This window comes from Anoplolepis gracilipes, chromosome 6 (genome assembly GCF_047496725.1).
Source record: "Anoplolepis gracilipes chromosome 6, ASM4749672v1, whole genome shotgun sequence".
Taxonomy (NCBI): Eukaryota; Metazoa; Arthropoda; class Insecta; order Hymenoptera; family Formicidae; genus Anoplolepis; species Anoplolepis gracilipes.
In genome coordinates this window covers 9164910-9187560 of record NC_132975.1, presented here as the reverse complement: position 1 = coordinate 9187560, position 22651 = coordinate 9164910, and the positions used below count along the sequence as shown (strand labels likewise).

The 22651-nt window shown below is 32.6% G+C and overlaps 2 protein-coding genes across 3 annotated transcripts in view; one reads left to right on the top strand and one right to left on the bottom strand.

The window, feature by feature from the left end:
- Sm (heterogeneous nuclear ribonucleoprotein L) overlaps positions 1-22651 on the bottom strand; it is a 147027-nt gene that overhangs the window by 57718 nt on the left and 66658 nt on the right. The gene's annotated exons all lie outside the window — the stretch shown is intronic.
- The window catches only part of LOC140667334 (uncharacterized), an 82363-nt gene continuing 80752 nt past the window's right edge, over positions 21041-22651 (top strand). The window contains exon 1 of the mRNA XM_072895165.1: positions 21041-21058. The gene's annotated coding sequence lies outside the window, so the exon portion shown is untranslated. The remainder of the gene's footprint in view (positions 21059-22651) is intronic.

The window sequence follows — 22651 nt, the reverse complement described above, 5'->3', positions numbered from 1 at the left end:
CATCGCACCGAGAGAGAATTGTTTATTAACCCTGAATATACTTCCGATATCCTCGATAAAGCGGCGCGCTATTTGCACGCGATAAAACGTCTAAGCGTCCATCATTCGAGCTTCGACAGCTTGGCAGACTTGACGAACGGCAGTATATAAAATTCGCCTCCGATATCGCGTACCGATGAGCTTTTATCTCTCCCTCGTGAGCTACTTCGGCGGAAAAAGCCGTGGAAATGGGAGAAAGAGAGGAAGAATGGAAACACACGAGCTGCCTCCTTTGTTTCGTAAGTAAACTTTTCTGCGACGAGTGTATGAGCTTTTTCTTTTCTCTTGTTGGTGTAATGTCATCGATGTCGAAAGTTTGTCCGCGGTTAAGCGGGTAATAATCCGCTAGAAAGAGAATCGTGTAACTGGCAGCACATTTATTGCAAACCATTTTATATAGTTGCTTTCGATTACCTGTTCTGTGCAATGTTCATTTTTTAAATATTTTCTTAAGTGAAATGAAAGATATAAAAATATTAAAGATATTCTTTGTAATCAATGTCTCGATATATACGCATAGAAAATTCTCTCTTTATTTTTATATTTTTATGTTAAGTAAACATGAGAAATTATTTAATATAAATAATTAATTTATATAAAAAAATTTTATACAAATTATTTAATTATATTGACCACAAATATAAGGTTTAAAAAATAGAAAAGAGCTTTTATCGGCGTCGAAAGTAATTTTTATCCCGTATTAAGGTTTAATATGACTCTGCCTATTATACGTATATAAAGATAAAGTATCGCGCCTTTATCTCTGCGGTAATATATGTATAATATAAAACCGCTGGAGGGTTTTAAACGTGCAATTGAATTAAACAGCAATTATAGCGAAACTTGTAATTGTACTTGCTCCGCGTACAGGAATTATGTTCGAACTCTATTTTTGATTCGGAGCCATAAATATGGCACGCGTCACATATTTCTCGCAGCGAGAACGTACGATTTAACGTCTAATTTCAGTTGTCAGCATTGCCAAAGCCCAACGCGACACGCGAAAAAGAAATTTATGCTTAGTATTCACGCCTCAAATATCTTCGACACTCGCGCGTACATCATATCTACTTATTTTCTACGTAGTTTAATATTTACAAGAGCTTTAGAGCAAATCTTTATTAATTTTTAAATTGTCTTAATAGAATGACTTGAAATTAAGTAAAAAGAAATGAAATTTTGTCTTCTATTGTACTTGAAATTAAATTTGCAAAATCATTCATTTTTTATTACTTCTAATTCGGAAATCAACGTCTCGACATTTCTGTTAAAAAATAAAAAAAATAATTTCGTATTCATGAAAAATAAAGTTGTCTGAGTGTGTCAGTAAGATTGATTACCTAAGTTAATGTTCGTTTTGTAATTTAATAATTTAATAATATATATTTAATAAAATATATTATAAAAGAATATTTGTGCTTTACTTGATGTGAAAAATAAATTTTCGTAATTTTATGATACGTTCTCTTTTTCGCGTCAATTCACGGAGATCACGTTGTCAATCCTGTCGAATTTGTCATGTCCTCAGCCAACTCTCGTATCGGCCAGCGCTCGCGATGCACTTTTGAGTGTCGCGTAGTGACTCACGTCAACCGTGATTCAACACCACGCGTATATCTGAGAAAATTAAGTTTGCCCACGTGGAAACGCGCGCAAATCCGAAATCTGTTGAAATCGCGGCCAGGTTTATTTCAACGCGTCTCTTGTCGCCGTCAATCGTCATATCGTCGTCATCGTATATGATCAATGAATGAGAAGCAGGCTATATAATATACACATGCGTGAACCGTAAAAGTGATATCACCACTTTTAGCCTACTCACGGTATGCGTAAAACAATTTCACGCATATTTGCATAAAACCATATTTTTTAATAATTGTTTATTAATAAAACGATCCAAATAATTTCAAATGTGAAGATTTAAGTCAGTAGTGAAAAATGTTTTTGCAATGCGTGCCAAGTTTTCACTGATGATTCAAGACGGTTCCCTTGAGCTTCATTCGAAGATTACATTCTATGGATTGTTTATTTGCCAAATGGTGTAAGAGGCTTTGCTGTACATTTCCTCCATCTCCTGTACATGCTCTCGAATGCAAAAACGTTATGACATGCAAGAAGTCGTATTAATATTTCGAGAGAGAAGAGAGAGCAAGAGAAGGAAAGACATATAAAGATAAGATAAAGTAATAAAATTTGAATGCAGATACAACTTCGATCAAATAAATGATATTTTATTTCAATATTGAAACTTGCTAAAAACTGGTGTTCGGACAGTCGGAGAATAAATAAGACCAAAACATGAAGATATTTAAAGACTGCATGTGCATATTTTTAAAACTGTGGGAAGTTAACAACCCACCCACGCAAATTCCAAAACATTCTAAGATATATATATATATTTGAAAAAATCTAAATTATATATTAAAAAAGTACACGTTGTACAAAGAAATATTAATTGCTGCTATTAATTTCACGTTAATGTCATGTCTCACGTTGATGCCTGAAACTGCTTGCGTCGAAACTGTGGAATGCGATTTATTGCTAGAAGCAGTATCGCCATAAACGGTACGTCGGCTGCGTTATTTCGGTTAACAGCTTACGAATTAGCGAGCTCCCTATTAATTACTACAATTTCTGGTCGTTCCCCGTGGCGATATTGCTACGTAATACGTTTCGCCAATATTGCGTGTGCTATTCCTCGCTCATCATAATGAACCGGCGAGACGAAGTGCGTATAATTAATAAACTCATAAAATTTGCATGTCGGAGAATAAGACCAAAATCTTGAGATGAGATTATGCATTTAATCGTAGTGTGCTTCACGTGGAAATCTGTGCATTGTAAAATAAATATTGTAATTAACTTTACAATTTATGTATCATATAACAATTAATTATAGTTAATTCTATTCTATTTTAGATCTTGTTTTAATTAATTTTTAAATATAAATACTTTAGAATTAAAGTAAATTATCGTTATACTGCGATGTCGTAATAAAATAACTGAAAATAGAAAAGTAAAAGCATTTAATTAAGTATTGAACGTTACACTTTAATAGCAAGAAATAAAAATAATTCTTTAAAATAGTTTTCAACATTGCTGAAATAAAACAGTTGCCTATATAAAAAAAACTTACAATTCTCTTCTAAAATAAAAGTAGAAAGAACAAATTTTGCATTGCTTTATTAAATCCACGCTAGTTGTGCGTGAGTTTATTTTGCACGGAATTTCTTTCGCCTGCATATTTTAAATTTAATCTGATCGTAGATACATGTGCACTCTTGCGAGATTATTGCATCATATACGATATCCATGTATAAATATTCATAAATATTTATTTATGAAACGTAGGATGCAGACAATGCAATGTGTATGTAAATACTTAAGCATTTAGCATAGATACGTAAAGAGAAACGATGGCTTTGTCTTGAATGCTATCTCCATTTATGTAGCGTCGTAAAATTTCATAATGTTCGCCAGATTTAGCAATGATGATGACTCATGATAATCGTTTAAAATTTGTCGGAAAAATTGAAATTTTTTTATCTCGCCCGTGCTTTCTCTCTTTTTCTCTATATAACTCGAAAAATGTAATCCAAAAAATCCGAATAATACAAAGTCGCTAGTTTATCGATAATATATGACAATTCAAGATCGAGCGATTTCAGCTATAATCGAATTAAGGAAATATTTTAAGCATAACATAAACATAAGGCTATTTAATACTAACAATAAGTATTATGAAAATTTATAAAACTAAATAAAGATGTGCTTACGCAATATATATACAATATATATATATATATATATATATACATATATGTAAAATATACGTATACATATGTATATAAAATACATATAAAATATTTGAATTTATATTATAAACTATATTACATCAAAATTATATTATATAATGCATAGATTTTAAAATTAAAATATAAATATGTCAAAATATTGATTAATCTATAATATCTATGTATTGTTTTATAAATATATTATTATCGTCAATATCGACATTTAATTGTAAAATTGGACTTTGTTTTTCAACGTTCTAATTCTCATTCATCCGGATGTTGGCGAATCTCTTCCGGAAATTTGAATATTCTGCTACTCCATTTAATCCGATTACAAACTTAAATAACGATCGTTGCTACTGTATCGCGAGTATAGAATTTCCACGATCTGACTTGTTGAAACTAGCTTCTAAATAAACCACCACTCTATCTAGCTATCTAATTACAAATGTTAACTCGCGAAAACGTCAATGTACCGCGTCGTTGCTTCATGCATATTATATACAGCGACATTCCAAAGTTCTGATTTGTGGCAAACTGTCAGATGATAGCTACGGCCGCATTGCATTAATCACGATGTTGAGGTGATGCCAAGCTTACAGGGAAACAAGCAGAAGGCTCCGTAAACAAGGGTTTTTAGAGAACAAATATAAACCGCTAAAGAGCGACCCCGTCAATTGACTTTACATTATTGCGTATCGCTTTTACTATAAAATTATGTGATCGTTATTAAATATCGATAGAAAATTGCAATTCTACGAAACTTGCCATCTATATATGCAATATTTTTATTGTAATTTAGTCAAGTTCTTATATCATATCATGAGATTTACTTATCGTCAAAATGGAGGCAGGTGCGATAGACGCTGCGCGGCCCGTATTTTATGTTGCAAAACAACAGTAAAGTCGTTTTAAAACTATCGCCAATGTTCGTTAGAATCGTTATAATGCGAATTTACGATCACACTAACTAAACTAACTAAACTATCTCTCTCATTACTATCATCAGAATTTATGCTACGTAACATTTCAGCGACATTTATGAGATATAAATGAATCGGTATTACATCTCGCGATAATTTATACTAGCGAAAGGTTGGAAGACTCTTCTGTCTTCGAAATAATTGAGAAAGAGTACATTGCCCACTTCTATTATAATATAAGCATATTTTTTCTTCTGGCTATCGTCCAGATATTATGCCAAATTATATCGAATCATGCTCTCAATATGAGTTATCGAGAACATCTTCTCATTTTTATTATAATAAAGAAATATATATTGTATGATAATTTAATACTGGTGTACGCTGAAAAAAAATAATGTTGAATCAGCAACATCATCATAGTTGAATTTATTTTATTATTAATTCAACAACATTATTAATCAAATCAATACATGGCATATTAATTTGATCAATAATGTTGTTGAATTAATAAAATAAATTTCAACTACGATGATGTTGTTGATTTAATATTATTTTCTTTTCAGTGTAACTTTTTAATTTGAATCTTAATAATCTCGTATATATGTAAGATATTTTCGTACTCGACATATTTCCATCTACAATTTGATCAAGTTTTTTTATCCAATGAAAAAATTTTATAAGAGACCTTTCTTCGTAGTTTCTTACTTGTCCGATTTTAAAACTTATTAACTCTACGTGAAATTCTGATGACTTCACTAACGAAGGAGGACGGCAGGCGCTATTCACAGACAGAAGCACACGTGACCGAGGCAAACTCTTCGGAGGTAAGAGAAGAATATGCTAACGAAGCACGTCGTCGTGCTTCGAACAACGTCTATTTCTGAAACAAGCGCGGAACATGATATGAGAGCGAAGGTACCGATGTTTGCTCTCGCAAAGACTTCATCGATGAACATTTACCGGACATTTTTCGCGCGACTTTCGGCTACCCTGAACACTTCTTCGTCGTTCGCTTTTTGACGTCGCGCTTGCAAATAAAATCATTTCTTTCCCTTTCTCCCTTTCCGTCCCTCTCTTTCTCTACGGACGAATAAACCCGGAACACCAATTACAGTGGGGACCGTAACTCGAGTGCATTCGCGGACGTAATTGCTATAAAAACTCGCCTCGTCAAAACGTTCCGTTGTCACGAACCGCCGCAATCTCGCGGCTAAAATCTCTCATTGTAACCACTGATGAAAATACATCGATAACTTACCCCCTATCGTTCACCTCCACGATTGTTCAATAAAGATTTAATTAACCGATTGCTATCCAGGAAATATTTTTCGTGACGTTTACTGCCTCAAGTAAACAGGCACGATTATTCGAGTTTAACGCGGAACAAATTGATTTGGCAGCACGAAATTCATATCGAATAATCAAAAGAAATTTTTATAGCTATAAGTCACTGATAATTCTCGTTATACCTATCAGTTATACGTAATAAGATTCTAAAATATACTATTCAATTTGAATTATGAATTACGAAACACAAACAAATATCACCCGTACGTTTGAATTCGTTAAACTCACGCGTTCTTCGTTCTCTCCTTTCGACAAAAACATAAAGCGCTACTATTTTTTTTTTTTCCTATAAACTTAAGTGAGTTGCAACAGCTCAGCAAAAGATATAGATGTAGCAGGGAGGACCAGACAAGAGTTATGGGTCGTTAACGAATTTTAGTGATCTAGCGAACATTTTCGGCCACGTCTAGCACGCTATGACGTTAAGTATCTAGCGATACAATGACAATTCTACTTCACTTTGTATATCGTCGAATAAATTTTCAAAATTGATAGTGACAGATAATAACAATTTTAAATTAAAAGATGTGTCGAGAGAGAAATATCATATTTACGGTTGTTTAATTAAAACTACATGCAATGATATTTAATCGTGTATGATTGAAAATAATTTCTATTTATCGTAATAAAAATTTTTACAAATTATTTTATTGTTCCATATATATGTATATTTTTTTATAAGTTCTTATTTTACATTTATGTTTATATTTTATATTTATAGTTTTTGTTTTAGAAACAAAGTATTAGTAAGAAAAACATAAAAGCTATTTTAAATGTAAATGTATGTTTTATCTGCTGAATATAATGCTTTAGAAAAGTTATTCTAAAAAGTTTGATATCGCATCTCTACATCTTTCTGTCTTTTGTGTTTCAAAATTCATGTTAAAACAAATCTACTTCAATATATATGTAAATAAATTTAAAATAAGTGATTTTAATTCTATTAAAAAAATATATATATGCTAAAGCTGAAACGTCTTAGCAAAATAATATATATTAGCAACGCTTTATTAGAACATTAATATCTACGTCAGGTGCCATACCATTAAACAATAATATCAGATAAACTAGACTAGTTCACACTTAGCGTAGCACAGTTTGAACATTTTACCTCAGAAATCATAATAATATATTCTCTACGACGAAATGACGAGATGGTTGAAGTATAAACCTTTTTACGTGAGGAAATAGCGGTTTTCGTCGTGAACAGTTTCTTTTAAACCTGAGCGGAATATTTCAAAGATGTATCTCGCGGTACAACATTTCTGCGTTAAAGCACGTTTCAGCCGGTCATGAACGACGGTGGTCTTGGAATGAAATTTATTACGCCGATCTTTCCGCAATGCATGTGGTATCATTCTGTGACACATGCGATGCGTAAAAATCAAGAGTTGCGACACATACTGTGAATTATAGAAATGTGTGAAAAAAATTTGTACAAAAAAATCCATATATAACATATATACAATAGAAATAAATAAAAGAAATTCTTAATCGTAAATTTATTTTTAACGTTTTGCAATATTGCAGAAGACGGGAAATTAGCGTGACGTGAAATTAATAATTCCCCGCCTATAATTATTACAAAATACAATATATCATTTCGCGACGCTCGCTTCGCGCACTCGTGTGTATCGCGATTTAACAGGGGATATTAATTGCCACGGAATCAACCGGAAATTGAAACGCGGCGTGTTTCAGCGACGCGATGGGAATCATTTATAATTGTACTGCAGCGTGCTTATTTATAGGCCATGTCCGCGACAAAGGTATAGTTTGCACTTTTTACGTGTCCCGCGATGGCTCTTTAAAATGTAAAATTGACGAAGTTGATATTTATTAATGTTAACGTTACATTGATACGACACATAATACATTTTCGTGTAAACCTTGAAAACGATTATGCATTTTTCATCCTTTTTTCATGTCGATATTATAATATTATACAGAATACGATAGAAATGACACCCTTTTTGATCAATTATAAAAAATATATTCGAAATATGAAAAAAAATATATATATAAATTTTCTTTGAGGTATTAAAAATTAATATATAATAAATCAATATTTTGGACATATTTAGTTTCTGACATTTACAATTTAGAGATTTTATCGATTAATTTCATTTGGATTTTGACAGAAAGTCGTTGACTACTTCTCTTTCACACATTAGTTATCAATCTTGAGCTGAAAGATATATGTTTGTTCGATAACTTTGGCAGTTGCAGCTTAAGGAAAATCACCGTGAATCTAGCGAATTGCAGTAGCTGAGGAAATTAATTAATTACCGACATCACCGGTAGGAATCGACAACCGAATCTTTGTTACCGTCATTGTAAATGCAATGTAGGTTAATCACTTCGCGAAACTTGCCGTGAGACATTGCTTCTCGACGTCACCTCCCCTATAGCCGACGGCGAATTTCGGGCCACTAGTTGCTGGCGAAATCCAATTCGCGTCCGTCTGTCACACCGGTCTCGTCGTACTCTTTTTTCTTTTCGATTCATTCTGGCGCGGTGCCGTTCACCGTGACGGGTTTCACGCGCTTGGTCGCTGGTGGGCCGTTCGTTCTCGGCCTTTTCAGCCCCCCCCTGAACTTTCGCGAGATCGCAGAACGCGGGCCAATAAAATCGTTTTGAACCCTCAACGGAACTACTCAGCCCGACCCCGATTCAGTCCGCCGATGCGCACGTGATGCGGTTCCGTCAAATTGACTCTGCGAATAGTCTCCGAGCGTATCTACTTTGAATCGTCCGACGAGTCCCATCTGGAAAACGAACGTTTCACCTGCCTACGCGTATCGACCTCGATAATTGCGTTTCTCGTTTGTCCGAGGCAATAAAAATTGTTCGACATCGTCTAGCGAAATGTACGCCAATAGCCAGCACACGACGAGTATTGTCCGTTAATTAACTAGATTGCCATTATATTCGGCCGTTATATTTTTACTTTTCAAAATGTCCGTTTTATCTCAATTAATTGATAATTGAATTAACCGTTCTGTGAAACAATAAAATATCAACGAAATTAAAATGTATGTATATACTTGTATATATATATATATATATACAACACTTTTTTTCTAATTTTATTTATATTTAAGAGACAGATAAATTTTTCTATATATTTTTTCTTATCAAAATGCTTACAATTAAATCAGAATGTTTTAAATATCTTTCTTATAAAAGCGTACAATACATATAAATTTACAAGTTTTAATTAATCTTATAAATTATACTTGAAAGTAATAAGTACTAAAGTTTAGATTACATCTCTTACTTATCGGCCAAAAGATGGAGATGATAAATATTGGATGCTACGTAAGGTAGACTAAATAAAACAGGCTATAATGATCTCGTGGGTTAAACGAATGCGCATAATGGAGAGTTCGGGCTGAGGAGAGAAATCCTGAGAGAGGGATCAGACGCGAAAGTTTGCTTGCCTCTCGCGATCGCCTACGGAAATCTGCCTCCCACGATCGTGGGAGCGGGCTTTTCTCTTCTTTGTTTCTCTTCTTATCGTACTCTCGCCGAGAGATTTGTTATCGTACAGCTCGACTTCGATCAAGGGCGTGTCTAATGCCACTGTGCATCGATCCGAGGAAAGAGAGAGCGAAATTATTTTCTGTCGATTCTTACATAATGCGACTCCACCCTCTCGATAAGCATTACTTCGACTGATTTGCATGCTTGCATAACACGCCCGACTACTTGCCGCAAAAACGCATGAAATTATTAGGAGACTTAATGTATCAATGAAAATATAATATCGTTAATAAATAACGAAAAGTGATTTTACTTTCTTGGAATAAATCAGGCATATTTTATGATTTATTTCATATTGAAGTAGCATAAAGTTTGCAAAGAAGATTTTATATTCTTGCATAAGCCTCGTCAAATATTAACTCCAAAGAACTAACATAACTTTAATATAAATTTATTAATATCTTTCACCGGCTAAGAGACGTTTGACGAACAGTTTACTGAGAGGTTCAGAAAAATTGTTTAATTTCTTATAATTTCTTTTTGCACGAAAATATTGAGACTGAAACTCCTCAACACTCTTATTAAAGTTTGTATGCCTTACATTATATCATATATCTCTTTAACATTAAATAATCGTAAGATAACATTATTTCCATTTAGTTATTCTTTATTAATTTTATCATTATGTCGATGCTTTAATCTTAAAGCTGTCAAAATCAGTCTTTGTTTAAAGTGTTATAGAAATATAAAAATAAAGAAAAAAATCTAGCCAGTTTTTGATATTCATTTTCAAACTGCAAAGTAATATCGATGAATAATTTCAAATTGTCGAATAACGCAAGGAATAAATGCCTGTTCGGATGTCGGATTAAACCGAGGATTAAGTTTTTGTTCGATTCGAAAAACACGTCAGTAAACTTTGTACTGAATCTATGGCAAAGTTGGAGGACCAATCAACGCCGGTAGTGCGAAAATCGTTCGACAGATGTAGGTCAATCTGGAAATAGCGAAATCTCCGTCGATGAGATCCATTGTCGTGTCGATTAACACGCCAACGACCATCCCATGTTCGGTGATCTCGAACCATTTTGTTCGCATCGCGTCGTGAACTTTCATTACTCAGAAATAGCGTCTTGAGCTAAGAACGGTAACTTATAACGTCTTCGGAAGAGCTGTCAACTAATCCCGCAGAATTCGAAAAGAGAAAAGACTCTTCGTGACCGGCGAGAATAACAAAACTAAACCTTTTTTATTTTCTCATAAGGAGATATAAAATTAAATAACTTTTAAACTTTGTTAACTTCTGTCTCTCGAAATATACCGAACATTTCATTAATTTATACATTTATACATTTATATTTCATAAACGTTAACAGTGCCTGCGCTTATTAATGGAAAAATATATGGCACAACATTTTCCTCTCCAGTTGTCGGAAGTCTTTTCACTCTATTTTAATTACGTTTATATTTCTCTGGTGTGTATATGTTCGTTGTGTAAATGTTTAACTATACATAGAGGTTTTCTTCGTACATAATAAATTTATTTACAATATGAGGAGATACAGCGAGAGAGATTATATTGGAGTTATGGTAGCTTTTAAATACGTTTCATCGATATTTCGCAACAAAATTCCAACATTATTTCCAACAACGGTTAAAGAAAGAAGAAATACAGATAGAGATCGTGTCTTAAAATATTGTAACGTGGCGGCTGATTCGTATCAAAAGTAAACGATGTATCCGTCGTAAGTATCACGAATTAATCGGTGGCAAATGAAGTGTATAAGACTGGCCGTGCGTCGGCCCGGCTTCGTCTCTGTCATATCAACGTCACGTGTCTGAAATACTCCGTCTATATCCGTCACTGGCCGACACCAAGAAGCTCGCATCAAGTATAACAGCATTCGCGCTTATGTATATATGTACGTGTATTGCCAGGGCTGTCTCAACTCGTGGAATACTCAGGATCGTTCTCAGTAAACAGTCCATGCTAACTAAAACCTAATTGATGGTTCTGTCTTCTTCTCTAGGAGAAGAAATAAAAAAAGACAAATGTGTCAGTTAAACCTTAGAAAACTTTAACTAGTATTTATGAAAAACATTTAATGATTTTGTCTGAATAAATGTTTGCTTGCAAGCTTTTTAGCATGCGATTCGGTGCTCGTTTATCTCTTCATGTTCCGTTTGTATGTAGTTACAAAATTTATATATTTGCGTCGATATTATTAATCTGTGGAAATCTGAGTGCTTTAAAGACGGCCCTGTCAACACGACGTACGACCGACTTCCGTGTGAGATCGTGTGGGTGGGTAGATGAACGGTGCAACACATGCAGGGAGTCCTGCTATCGTCTGAGATGCACCAGAATTCCCGTTATTAATTCTGTACCGGAATCTCTCGTTGCTATAAATAACGAATTCTTCAAACCTCTGGTGGCACAAACTGGCAAGCTGAATAGATATGCTGCTTCAGGCAAGATAGTCAATAATCGGCTAATGAAGAAATATGAGTGGATAAATATAAATACAAGAAAAACTTTAGACATCACGGTTCTTTTAAACTGATGCGTAATGTTCTCGTAAAAATCTATTCGTACGAGCTTATTAGTATAGTGACTAAACCGGAAGTTATTTCTGGTAACTTCCTACACAAAAAAGACGTAGCTAGAAGACGTTATGTAATATACAAAAATAGTAAATGAATTATATAAAAGCAGAATAAATTTGTATTTTAAACGCTAAATTTCTCTCTTCTCGTATAACGAGATAAGATAACGATCGCACAGATTATCTGCGACATACACAGATAAGGTTCAACAAAAATCCCATAAATACGGGATCCGTTTTATCCCAGTCACACAGTACACCATTCTCCTACGTGACTATACATAAAGCGCTGAAAAGAATGCCACGAAATTTCATCGCAATAATGGCACGGCTTGAATCGATGCAATCTTCTTTGCGGATTTTTTATGTAACGGGATATCTCCTGTACAAAGAGCCGAATGAAGGGAAGGTCTCAAGGTTTAATGGGATGTTTCAAGTGAATAGAGATTAAAGATGCTGGATCGACGACGACCTGTGATTCCCCCGAGTAACTTTTCGAAAGAGAGTATCGAAAGCAATTCGTCGGACGATCTTAAACTTTTTCCAAAACATTTTATTTCCCACTTGGGACAGCGGTGATCGTCTATAAGATTAACAATCAAATCGACAAAATTAAATAGAAAAGCCATCAAATCAAAGCAATGTACATAACACGTGTGATTTTGTATCACGTCGACACAAAGATATTGGAAATTTATAGAAATATTAAATTTTGATAGAAAAATATTGGCAATGTTCTATTTCGAAGGAAAAATATACACAAACATCGTAAATTTTGCTTCTGCATCTTCTTTGAATTTCGATATACGTATATCTAAATATGTTATTGTAAAGAATATTTTAAAAGAGTTGTATTGAAAGAATAGATAAAAGTGACTAGAAATTCGGAGATTTTATATGTTATAAATAATAATATATCGATGTATACTAAGGAAAAAGATATAAATTGATACGATGGAATAATAGTGTCTAAAACTCGAAGCATATGGTACGATTGTAAAATCTGTCAGTGTAACATTGTAACATCGCGAAAACCAGTTCAGAGTTCAGAAAGTTTTATACCCACTCTCGTCAAATTTGAAGAAACTCGATATCGCCCAGGCGGATCACTCGGCTTGTACCAAAAGGCCTTTCGCGGAAGAAAAAGAAAATTAAATTTCCCGTACATTGAGGGCATCAAATGTTGAAGCAATTTAATTCGTGAAAAGAGAACTATAAATGTAGTCTATATATTCAATTGCTAAAAGATTCAAACGATGCATTCGATGATGATTCCGAAGTGCAAATTATTTCCATCAATTTTTGGTTAAAAGCAAAACGATTTTACGACAATGTCGACATTCGCAGAGAATAAAAAAGGAATAAAAAAAAAAAAAAAAAAAAAAAAAAGAAGAGATAGAGATGGAATTCATATCAATTCGAAGACACTCTTTACTTACAATTCTCACAGCTCTTATCTTATTCGAATTCTCAATCCTGGTCTCTCAATTCGTACACTTCTCAACTCTAAATCTTCGATCTTCAACTTCGAATTCTAAACTCTTAACTCTCAAACTAAACTTGTAAGCGTAAATTTTCTTTTTGAATTGTTAATCGCGTGATGGTGATAAGTTTTAATTGCATCACTTTTATTGCAAATTTGCAATTTATATTATACTGTGAAATCGCAAACAAATATTTCAAATAATAATAAATGTATATATATATATATATATATATATATAAAGAAGTATGGTAATGTCATTGAAGGGTAACTGTAACTGACGAGTAACAGAGATGTAAAATGGAAGGAGTTACAGAACCGAGAGCCGGTGTTGCATAATGCCGACGGAACAAGCGGCGCAGGCCCATTCGTTATTTCAATTGCTTGACGTCAATCCTGTCAGGAGCACGTGCAGCTTCCGCAAACGGCGGATATACAGTGGTTTTGGGCTGTTCCGTGTTCGCGTGTTTCTACCGGATTTGCAAAATCGTTGGAAAATTCCGGAAACAGGCATGAATGTCGATCGTCAGATAACCCCGAGCTTCTCGGCTTCCGTTAAGCTCATTATCTCAGATACTTGTTCCATCTGTATGTCGGACATTAATAAAGTTCCGGACACGCAAGAGAGCAAAATGGAGAATTGGCACACCAGAGACATACAAACGGAACATGTTCCGTTTTGTGGCGATATACCGGATTATCTGCTCACCGAATTACAGTGACGGAATTATCGCGCATGTCGGAATTATTACGCTGCTTAATGAATCTTATTAATAATACTGACAGTAGAAATCATTTATACGTACATATACGTATTTATTTCTAAATTAAATTTTTTATATCAAAATAAAATTTTGCATAGACTAAATAATTAAGTAATATACAAAAGAGAGATTAATAATTTTCCCTATCATATTAACTATTATATATATAATATAATAGTTATAATATTTGGTTTATAGATGTGTTTATATTACATTGATAATTCATTCAATAAATTGTATTTCTAATTATTATATAGTAGCAAGTATTTTGATTTAATATAAAAATTTGAGAAAAAATATAAACAATTTTTATTTTATTATCGCAAAATTAAAAGAAATTACTTCGAAATAAAAACTATAAAATTTTTTTGATCTCTTAATTTGAAAAATTATAAAATTCAAACCAAAATTAGAATATATACACACATACATTACTTTTTTAAATATATATATTTAAAAAAGTAATGTAATTTATACTAATACATACGATATCTTCACCGATATCAAAATATTTCTTTTATGAAATGCACTCTTGAGATATACATTGCTTAATTCATTATGCAGAATATTATTAGGAACGCGTATTTCTTCGAGCGTGTCATTTACTAATGGAATCGTAATTAACCACATCAGGATATCATAGAGGTTGGCGGAAACCCTTAGGGAATATTCTAGATGAACGACGTTACGTTAAATGCGTCTCTTGGCGCTATCATCGACCGACATTTCTCAATGCGAGGCGGCGATTATTTTCGACTACATGAGAGAAAAGGCCTAGCCATTCCGTTAATGGATCATGTGTGTCCGTACAAGAATAAACAAGTAAAAAACGTGCCACGTGCCGCGCAATTAGGTCAAACAATTTCACATTGTTATTGTAGCTCGGCGTGCGTCTGGCAGCAGCCTTTAGAAAATTACATGCCATTGTCAAAAAATTCATTTATTGACACAAATAATATATTTCTATTTGAAAGTTTTATATTATATTTTTTCATTATTTTACCGAGGCTACTGTGCAAAGGTATCGCTAAAGGCTTTGATACTACACCATCAAGTCAGTCGATGAGTGCACAATCGTGTCGCTCAATTTGCCTTCGGTGCATCCGCCGGCGCAAAGCGCTGTATCACGAGTCAACGTAGTTCTTTCCAAATCAGTTCACGTGATGCATCTCGTAGTGATGTATCCACGAGACACATCGCATCGTAAGATTCCGTCGATAATGTGCAAATTTCTTGAAAGTTTCGGCGCGATAAAGTCACCTAGAAAATAAATGATTATGCTATAGCTTCGGTTAGCATAGTCGTTTATTTTAGATAGCTTCTGCTAGCATAGTCGTTTACGGATAATGGATTGACCCACGCCCCGTTTTAATCCATGATGAAGTTGCTCGGTGATCGATCAATTACCTTGAAGCCTAGAAGGTTTGACTATCGAGCGATAAAGACCGTATCTACTTCATGTCTCATAGTACAGTGAAACACCGTTCATTATACTTTGACAATTTTCCAAAAACTGTCAAAGGACTTTTTTAACAGTTTTAAATTCTTTTAAATAAAAATGACATAAATAATTACATTCGAAATAATATATCTTGCGGTTCAAGAAAAATAAATAGTAAAAACTTTATCGTGTCTCTGAAAGAAATTATTCTCATAAAAAGAGAACGACAATTTAATCAACAATTTGCTCTTCTGTGACATCATATCATGACGCAAGCAAGTTTCTTTAATAAAACTGTAAGAACAATTTGAAAAGTCAAAAGGGTAAAATACACTCGTGGTATCTTTCTGTTCGGCTTTTCTACGCTAAGACTTTACGATTTTAAATTCACACACAGAGAGAAAGAGATGTCTCTATTCCAAGCACGCCAATTTCGAGGATAGTTTCCAAAAGACAAAATGACGTCTTTCAGTCCTCGACACACGCGAACAGGTCCCTTCGACTGTCTGAGCACGCACGCGACGTATAATCGGAACATGCTTGGTACGTGCACAGTCGACGAAGGATTTGCAGCTAGCGAGCTGCAGTGATTCCGGACGGAAGAACTCGCGGCGTTTCGAAGAAACAAAAGCACAAAGCCACGTGTCGGGAATGAGAGAAGCGGAAGCGCGTTGCTTCCACTACGGAAACTCAGGAAGCAGCACCGTGATTCGATGTCCACGAAAGGACTCTTAAATTCCCTGACAACCTTTAACCGGTCGCTCATTGTATCAAAGACAGTTGTAGCATAGAGTTATAGCATCGCGATGTACAATTTAATAAGGTTTCTCATTTTACCTTTGTTTCCACGCTTCAATAATGTAATCGTAATTAACCGTTTAATTTTGCTGAAAGCAATCGATAGCATGTATGATATTTTATATTCTGCGGCTCTCTTTTCGCCCTTATTAATAATGAAAATTATATTTGCAATTTGATTAAAATTTGAATATTGCTATAATATCATATTATATATATATTGTTATATAAACAATTACAATAATTAAATTATAATCATTATTTGTGTATAAATAGAGAGCAAATTATATATATATATATGCAATATATTAGCTGCAATAATAAAATATGTATGATATGAAAGTAGTCTTTATTTATATAATTTAGCGTTAAATACTTTTGCACAAAAAAATCTATGCTAATCAGAGATCTCTTGTTGATAAAAAATGGCAAAACTTTAAGATAATCTCACAGAGAGTTGTGAAACCTTTTCCATTTTAGTAATTTATTTTGTTTAGAAAATGTAAGAGAAAGACATTGAATTTCAATCAGTGTGATTTCTGCGGAATATATTTTTCTAGAGTCGCGACGTTGGTTGTAGGGCAACAGGTATTTAAATTAAGCTGTCTCTCGACGAGATGAACGACGACGACTTGCGAGAGTAGGAAGAAAGGTAATGTGAAGAACGACTTGAGATGAAACGGCAGACGACGGACGCGCCTCTTTCGATTGGCAATCGATACGTACGTGACTGGCTTTCAAAGAAGAACGATACGAAACAACATTCTCTGTAATGCTCATGGCTACAATATTGTATTCTAGACGAATCGCGATAATCCGGTTAAACCATAGCGACGTGCTACGAACTAAACTCACGAATTCGTCTATTCTTTGTAATTATATTTACAGTTCTAATAATTACATAAGTTTGTGTGTGGAGTAAACAAAAATAGTTTGAAAGAATTATATAGTTTTTATTGTTATTTTTTATTTAAATATAACTTTTATATAATTTTTATACATTTTACAAAACTCTTTAATTAAAAATATAGAGAAAGAGTGTTTTTAATTTCAAGACATACTAAATTTCTTAGATATTTGATTAATTGCGATTCCGTATTTATAATAATTTGCTATAAAACTTTATAGATTATATTTTGTGGACTGTTTAATATACTTTAATATCCTTTCAGTGTGCTAATACTAATCTGTTTTATAATATAATAATTTGTGCATATCAAATTTATAATTTTCTTCTTAAGGTAGAAGATTTTTGCAAAGTATCTCATATCATGAATAAATTCTGAATTTAATAAAAGCTCGTTGGAAAACTTTAAAATTGTTCAACAAACAACGCGTCCAACATCTTAGAACGCTAAACTTTAATTACTGTAGGCTATTAGTTTTCCGCATCTGTAGATATATCCGTAATATCGAGAGGCAAAAAAGTTTCAAGTTTGGTGATTCATAACAAGTTGCCAAAAAGACCTGGCAATCGAAAAACTGGAACAACACACCGCAAATATATTGTCCGGAAACGTCGCTGTTCGGAAATATTACATCAAAAAACTGTAAAGTTATGAAAAATTACAACAGTCGAAATTGAAAAAATAGAACAACCATAAAAAAATATTTTATTTATAAATTCATATATTCTTTCGGCCTGTATTTATCTACATATTTTTCAAACATTATAATATTTTCCTTCCATTTTGAAATTATAATTTTTCAACTTACAATATCATCAAATATTTAAAGAAAAAAAAAATATATATATATACATATAAGTATATATTGTCGGATAAACGGTTCAGCACAACAAATTTTCATTATGCAACAAAATAATTTTATAAAATATACACAAAATAAAACATGTATGTGTTCTACAATTTTATTGAAATATTTAATAAAGTGTACCTAAAAATGAACGGATTTACCGTTACAAGCCCGTTGGCTTGCAGACTAGAATTAAAAATACAAAATGGTATATTTTAGTATATTACAGTAGTAACTATTCTTTTAGAAATTTTATCCTGAGTCATTTCCCATGATAGCTTTCTTTCAAGTATTTTCTCGATGGAATCTCTTCCATCTGTCCCGCTACGATCCCACTACGACCCGAAATTACACGGTTGACCTATGCCACGATTGATAGTGCTGATTTCACCTCACGCGAAATATGTTATTTTCACGGAGTTATGTTATTATCTCGTTTTCTTTTTCTTCGCAAATGGTTCGTTTTTTTGACAGCGAGCATCATAAATTAAAATTGACATTCGCGAAGTGTAGAAAATTAAACCATTCTACGACTCGCAATATACTCCAAAAAAGTCGATACTGCGATCGACGGGGGAAATATCGAGAGAGATGATGAAACATTCTTTACTTCCCTTCGCGTTTGCAGAATGAAATTATTTTCCTGTTTCCGCGGAGAATAAATCAAATAAGTCTCTACTATATATACATATACATATATATATATATATATATATATATATATATAGAGAGAGAGAGAGAGAGAGAGAGAGAAAGAGAGAGAGAGAGATTTAATTTTTCTTATAATATAAAAAGAACTTGTTTTAATATAATCTATATTATACTTATACTAAAGTGTTTAATCATTTTTATATAGGTTTTAAACCATACGGGAATGAAACACAATGAAGTTACGTGTACATATTTCAAATTACAGAACATCTGAATAAAAGATTAAAAATGTTACGTGACTATTCCCTTTAAAATTACTATAATTAATGATTATCAGTCAATGCGATTAATTAATTTATACGATAAACGACATGTCCTATTTTCGTGACAACGATCGAAATAGATATTTCACGCGATATATTTGTTTGAAGTAGAAGCGAGAGAAGATGAAAAGTACAAATTACAGTTTTATTACGAGCAAGAAGTATTTCTTTAATATAAAACTTAAATATATTTTGCTTTGTACGCTTTGAATGTTTCATCAATGTAATTTAAATGTAATTTGCTCATCATTTCCTCGGCTGAAGAGCGCGTAATGATGTCGCGAATCGAATTTAAGTAACGAAAAGCCATGTGGCACAATTATTTAAGTTTAAAAAATAAAATATTTCGTACACATTGTAGTGCGTAAAATATTTCGTGATAGTAAATAAAACATTTTTTGTAAATTCACGGTGTTTGTTGCTCGTGTTTCCAGAGTACCAGTGCACTGTTTACATGCTGCGGCCTTGTCATTCACACGAGACTCACGCAAGCAGGTGCAAACTGTCCCGTATGTGTTGTTTTATTATCTCTCAAAATATCGTAACAAGCAGTAAAGAATTCTAAACGCGTTATTATTTTTACTAAGAATTATTACAATAACAATTAGTTACAATCTGCGTAATTAATTAATTCCTATCACGATCCTGCAAAACATTGCCTCGACATATATCGCGTAGTAAAACGGTAAAATTGTCTATATTTTTTATTAATTATATAAAATAAATATAGATCAATTTCAAATCAAATAGAGTTATATATAATGCCTTTAATTAATTAGTATAGTCTTTAATACACTTGCATGTATGTATCTAATACCACATTTGTTTTGATACCTTTCATAAAACATTTTAATACTTATTTATATAAATATTCGGCATTTCAATGTCAACAATTCGTTAAAGCGACAACGTATTTGTAGATGTAATATTCGTGCTCAATCCTTCTTTTATTACATTCTTTTTCCTTACTAAAACCCTCCCAATAGTTACACCTTGATGTTGGTGGGAGAGATGAAGTATCTGGAAGATTTATCCTGAAGGGGAAACTAAGTACTCAAACGGTTTTTTAATGCTTTTTTTAACGTTTTTAATCGCTTTTCGCATCTTAATTAATTCAAGAATGTCGTGCAAAGTCTCATACCACCGAGTTCGGGAGTGCTATTTAAAATATCACACGTTCAAGTGCGGGACTGTCATTAAAAGTGTCGCGTATTTAAGTGCGGGAGTGCCGTTCAAGTATCGCACTTATAAATCAACGAATTCTGACAACCTGAGAGGAGAAGAAAGTTTAAAAGAGACAGCGGAGCAATCCTAACGTATTTATTATTATATATTAGTTGTGAATTAATTGTATGCGCATTAATTGGGTTCATTTAATTGAATAATTTAAGCAAGATTTTAAAGAAGAAACAATTGTACATAACTCTTATAAAAGTTTTTATTTAAAAAAAATAATATTTTTAAAACTTATAAAATAATTTCATATTTATATATGTGCTTATATATATGGAATATAAAATTTGGCGTATAGAATAATATTTTTTTGAAATATTAATTATTTTGACAGCTGATGTATAATTTGAATTTTATATTTCTATGTTATAGATCAACATAGTTTCAACATCATCAACTCCGCTGTCGGTTGGTGAGTGACAAATTTTTATTTTATTTTAAGATAATAGAGTTGTAGAGATGTAGATATATCCGCTGTCTTAAAATAGATGAGATAGAAATTATTAGATTCAATAATTTTTAATAAATTCTTTCAATTTGCATCCATATATTGCAAAAATAAAAAAAAAATTTATAAACATAATTTTTTAATTAATAAATTTTATCTAATTTATTTAATAAAGAACGCACTAATGACTTTATTAATTATACGTAACAATGATGAATTATTATTATAACACGCAACGATTTTATTTTAATTTTTTATAGCCCATCCATCTATATTATAAAACTTGTTTAGCAGAAATTGTTTTCGAACTTTGTTTTAATTGATGTAAAGCCGAGCTTTAATCAATTAAATTACATGTAAATAACATGCAAGTTTAATTTTATTTTAATATGAATTATATTTGTTTATAAATTACATATTATGAAAATTTAAATCTCACCATAAATTTTTAATTGATAATTTATATTTATAGTAGTTACAAATAAAGTTATGAACATTCAATAAATTCTAGTTAACAAGCGTAATTATTTGTTGACAATAGTATAATTATTGTAAAAGAATATTTCTCTTTTTTTCAATCTCTCTAATAAAGGTCAAGTGGCTAAATAACTAGAATAAATATGACCAGAAGGGACCATAGTAAATTCAATACTGACAACGAAGTATGATATAAACTACGCAAAGTAAAAGTGGCTAATACTGGCCATGAATGTGTAGTGAAATGTACATAAAATATTTTTAAGAGCATATATTAAAACTTAAGAAATTAAATTCTTAATTCTATGGTTATTAGAATTTTTTATGTTGTTTCATAAAAACGAGATAATTTCCTCTGATGAATTTAAATTGAAATTTTCAGGATTATAATGGCTTATTAACCATTTGTAAAATTTGTTCGAAGGCTGAATAAAAGTTATATTTAACATGCTGTTTCACGTTAGTTCCTTTAAATTAGTTGTCCAGATCGCGCGAAAGCCAATGGACTATGTGGGACGACTATGAAAGGAAACTCGCGGGAAAACGAGCTCGTAAAATCTTGCATAGCAGCTTTGAAACGCGTGCTCCTATAAATTATATCGCACGAGCCGCGTTAAGGACATTCGAGAGAAACTCGCGAGGGTTTTAATTGCCGTTACAACGAACGTCGATGATTAAAAGGCGAAACGATCGGATAAAATATTTGCAGAACTAGAGTGGCCTCGAATTTCACGTACATAACACCCGTTAGAGATCGACCAGCACGTATGAAAATATACGAAGCGCGACACAAGCTATCTATCTTTCTCGGTAGATATTACCAAGCTGTCTATCTATACGACGGAGATGCATTTTTCCTCGGCTTTGTGAACGTTCTACAATGCACTGTTGTAAAGTAAAACGCTACAATAATTCTCCGTCCGACTACGTTCGGTATGCCTTCTTATCTGCTTTTTAAGATAAATGTATCGGATTTGTCGTAGCATTATTTGTGTATGGACTATCGTAAGAATTATGACAGTTAATAACAAAGTAGAGCATGAATTCTCGATTAAAGTAAATCGACAAATCAATTTTTTA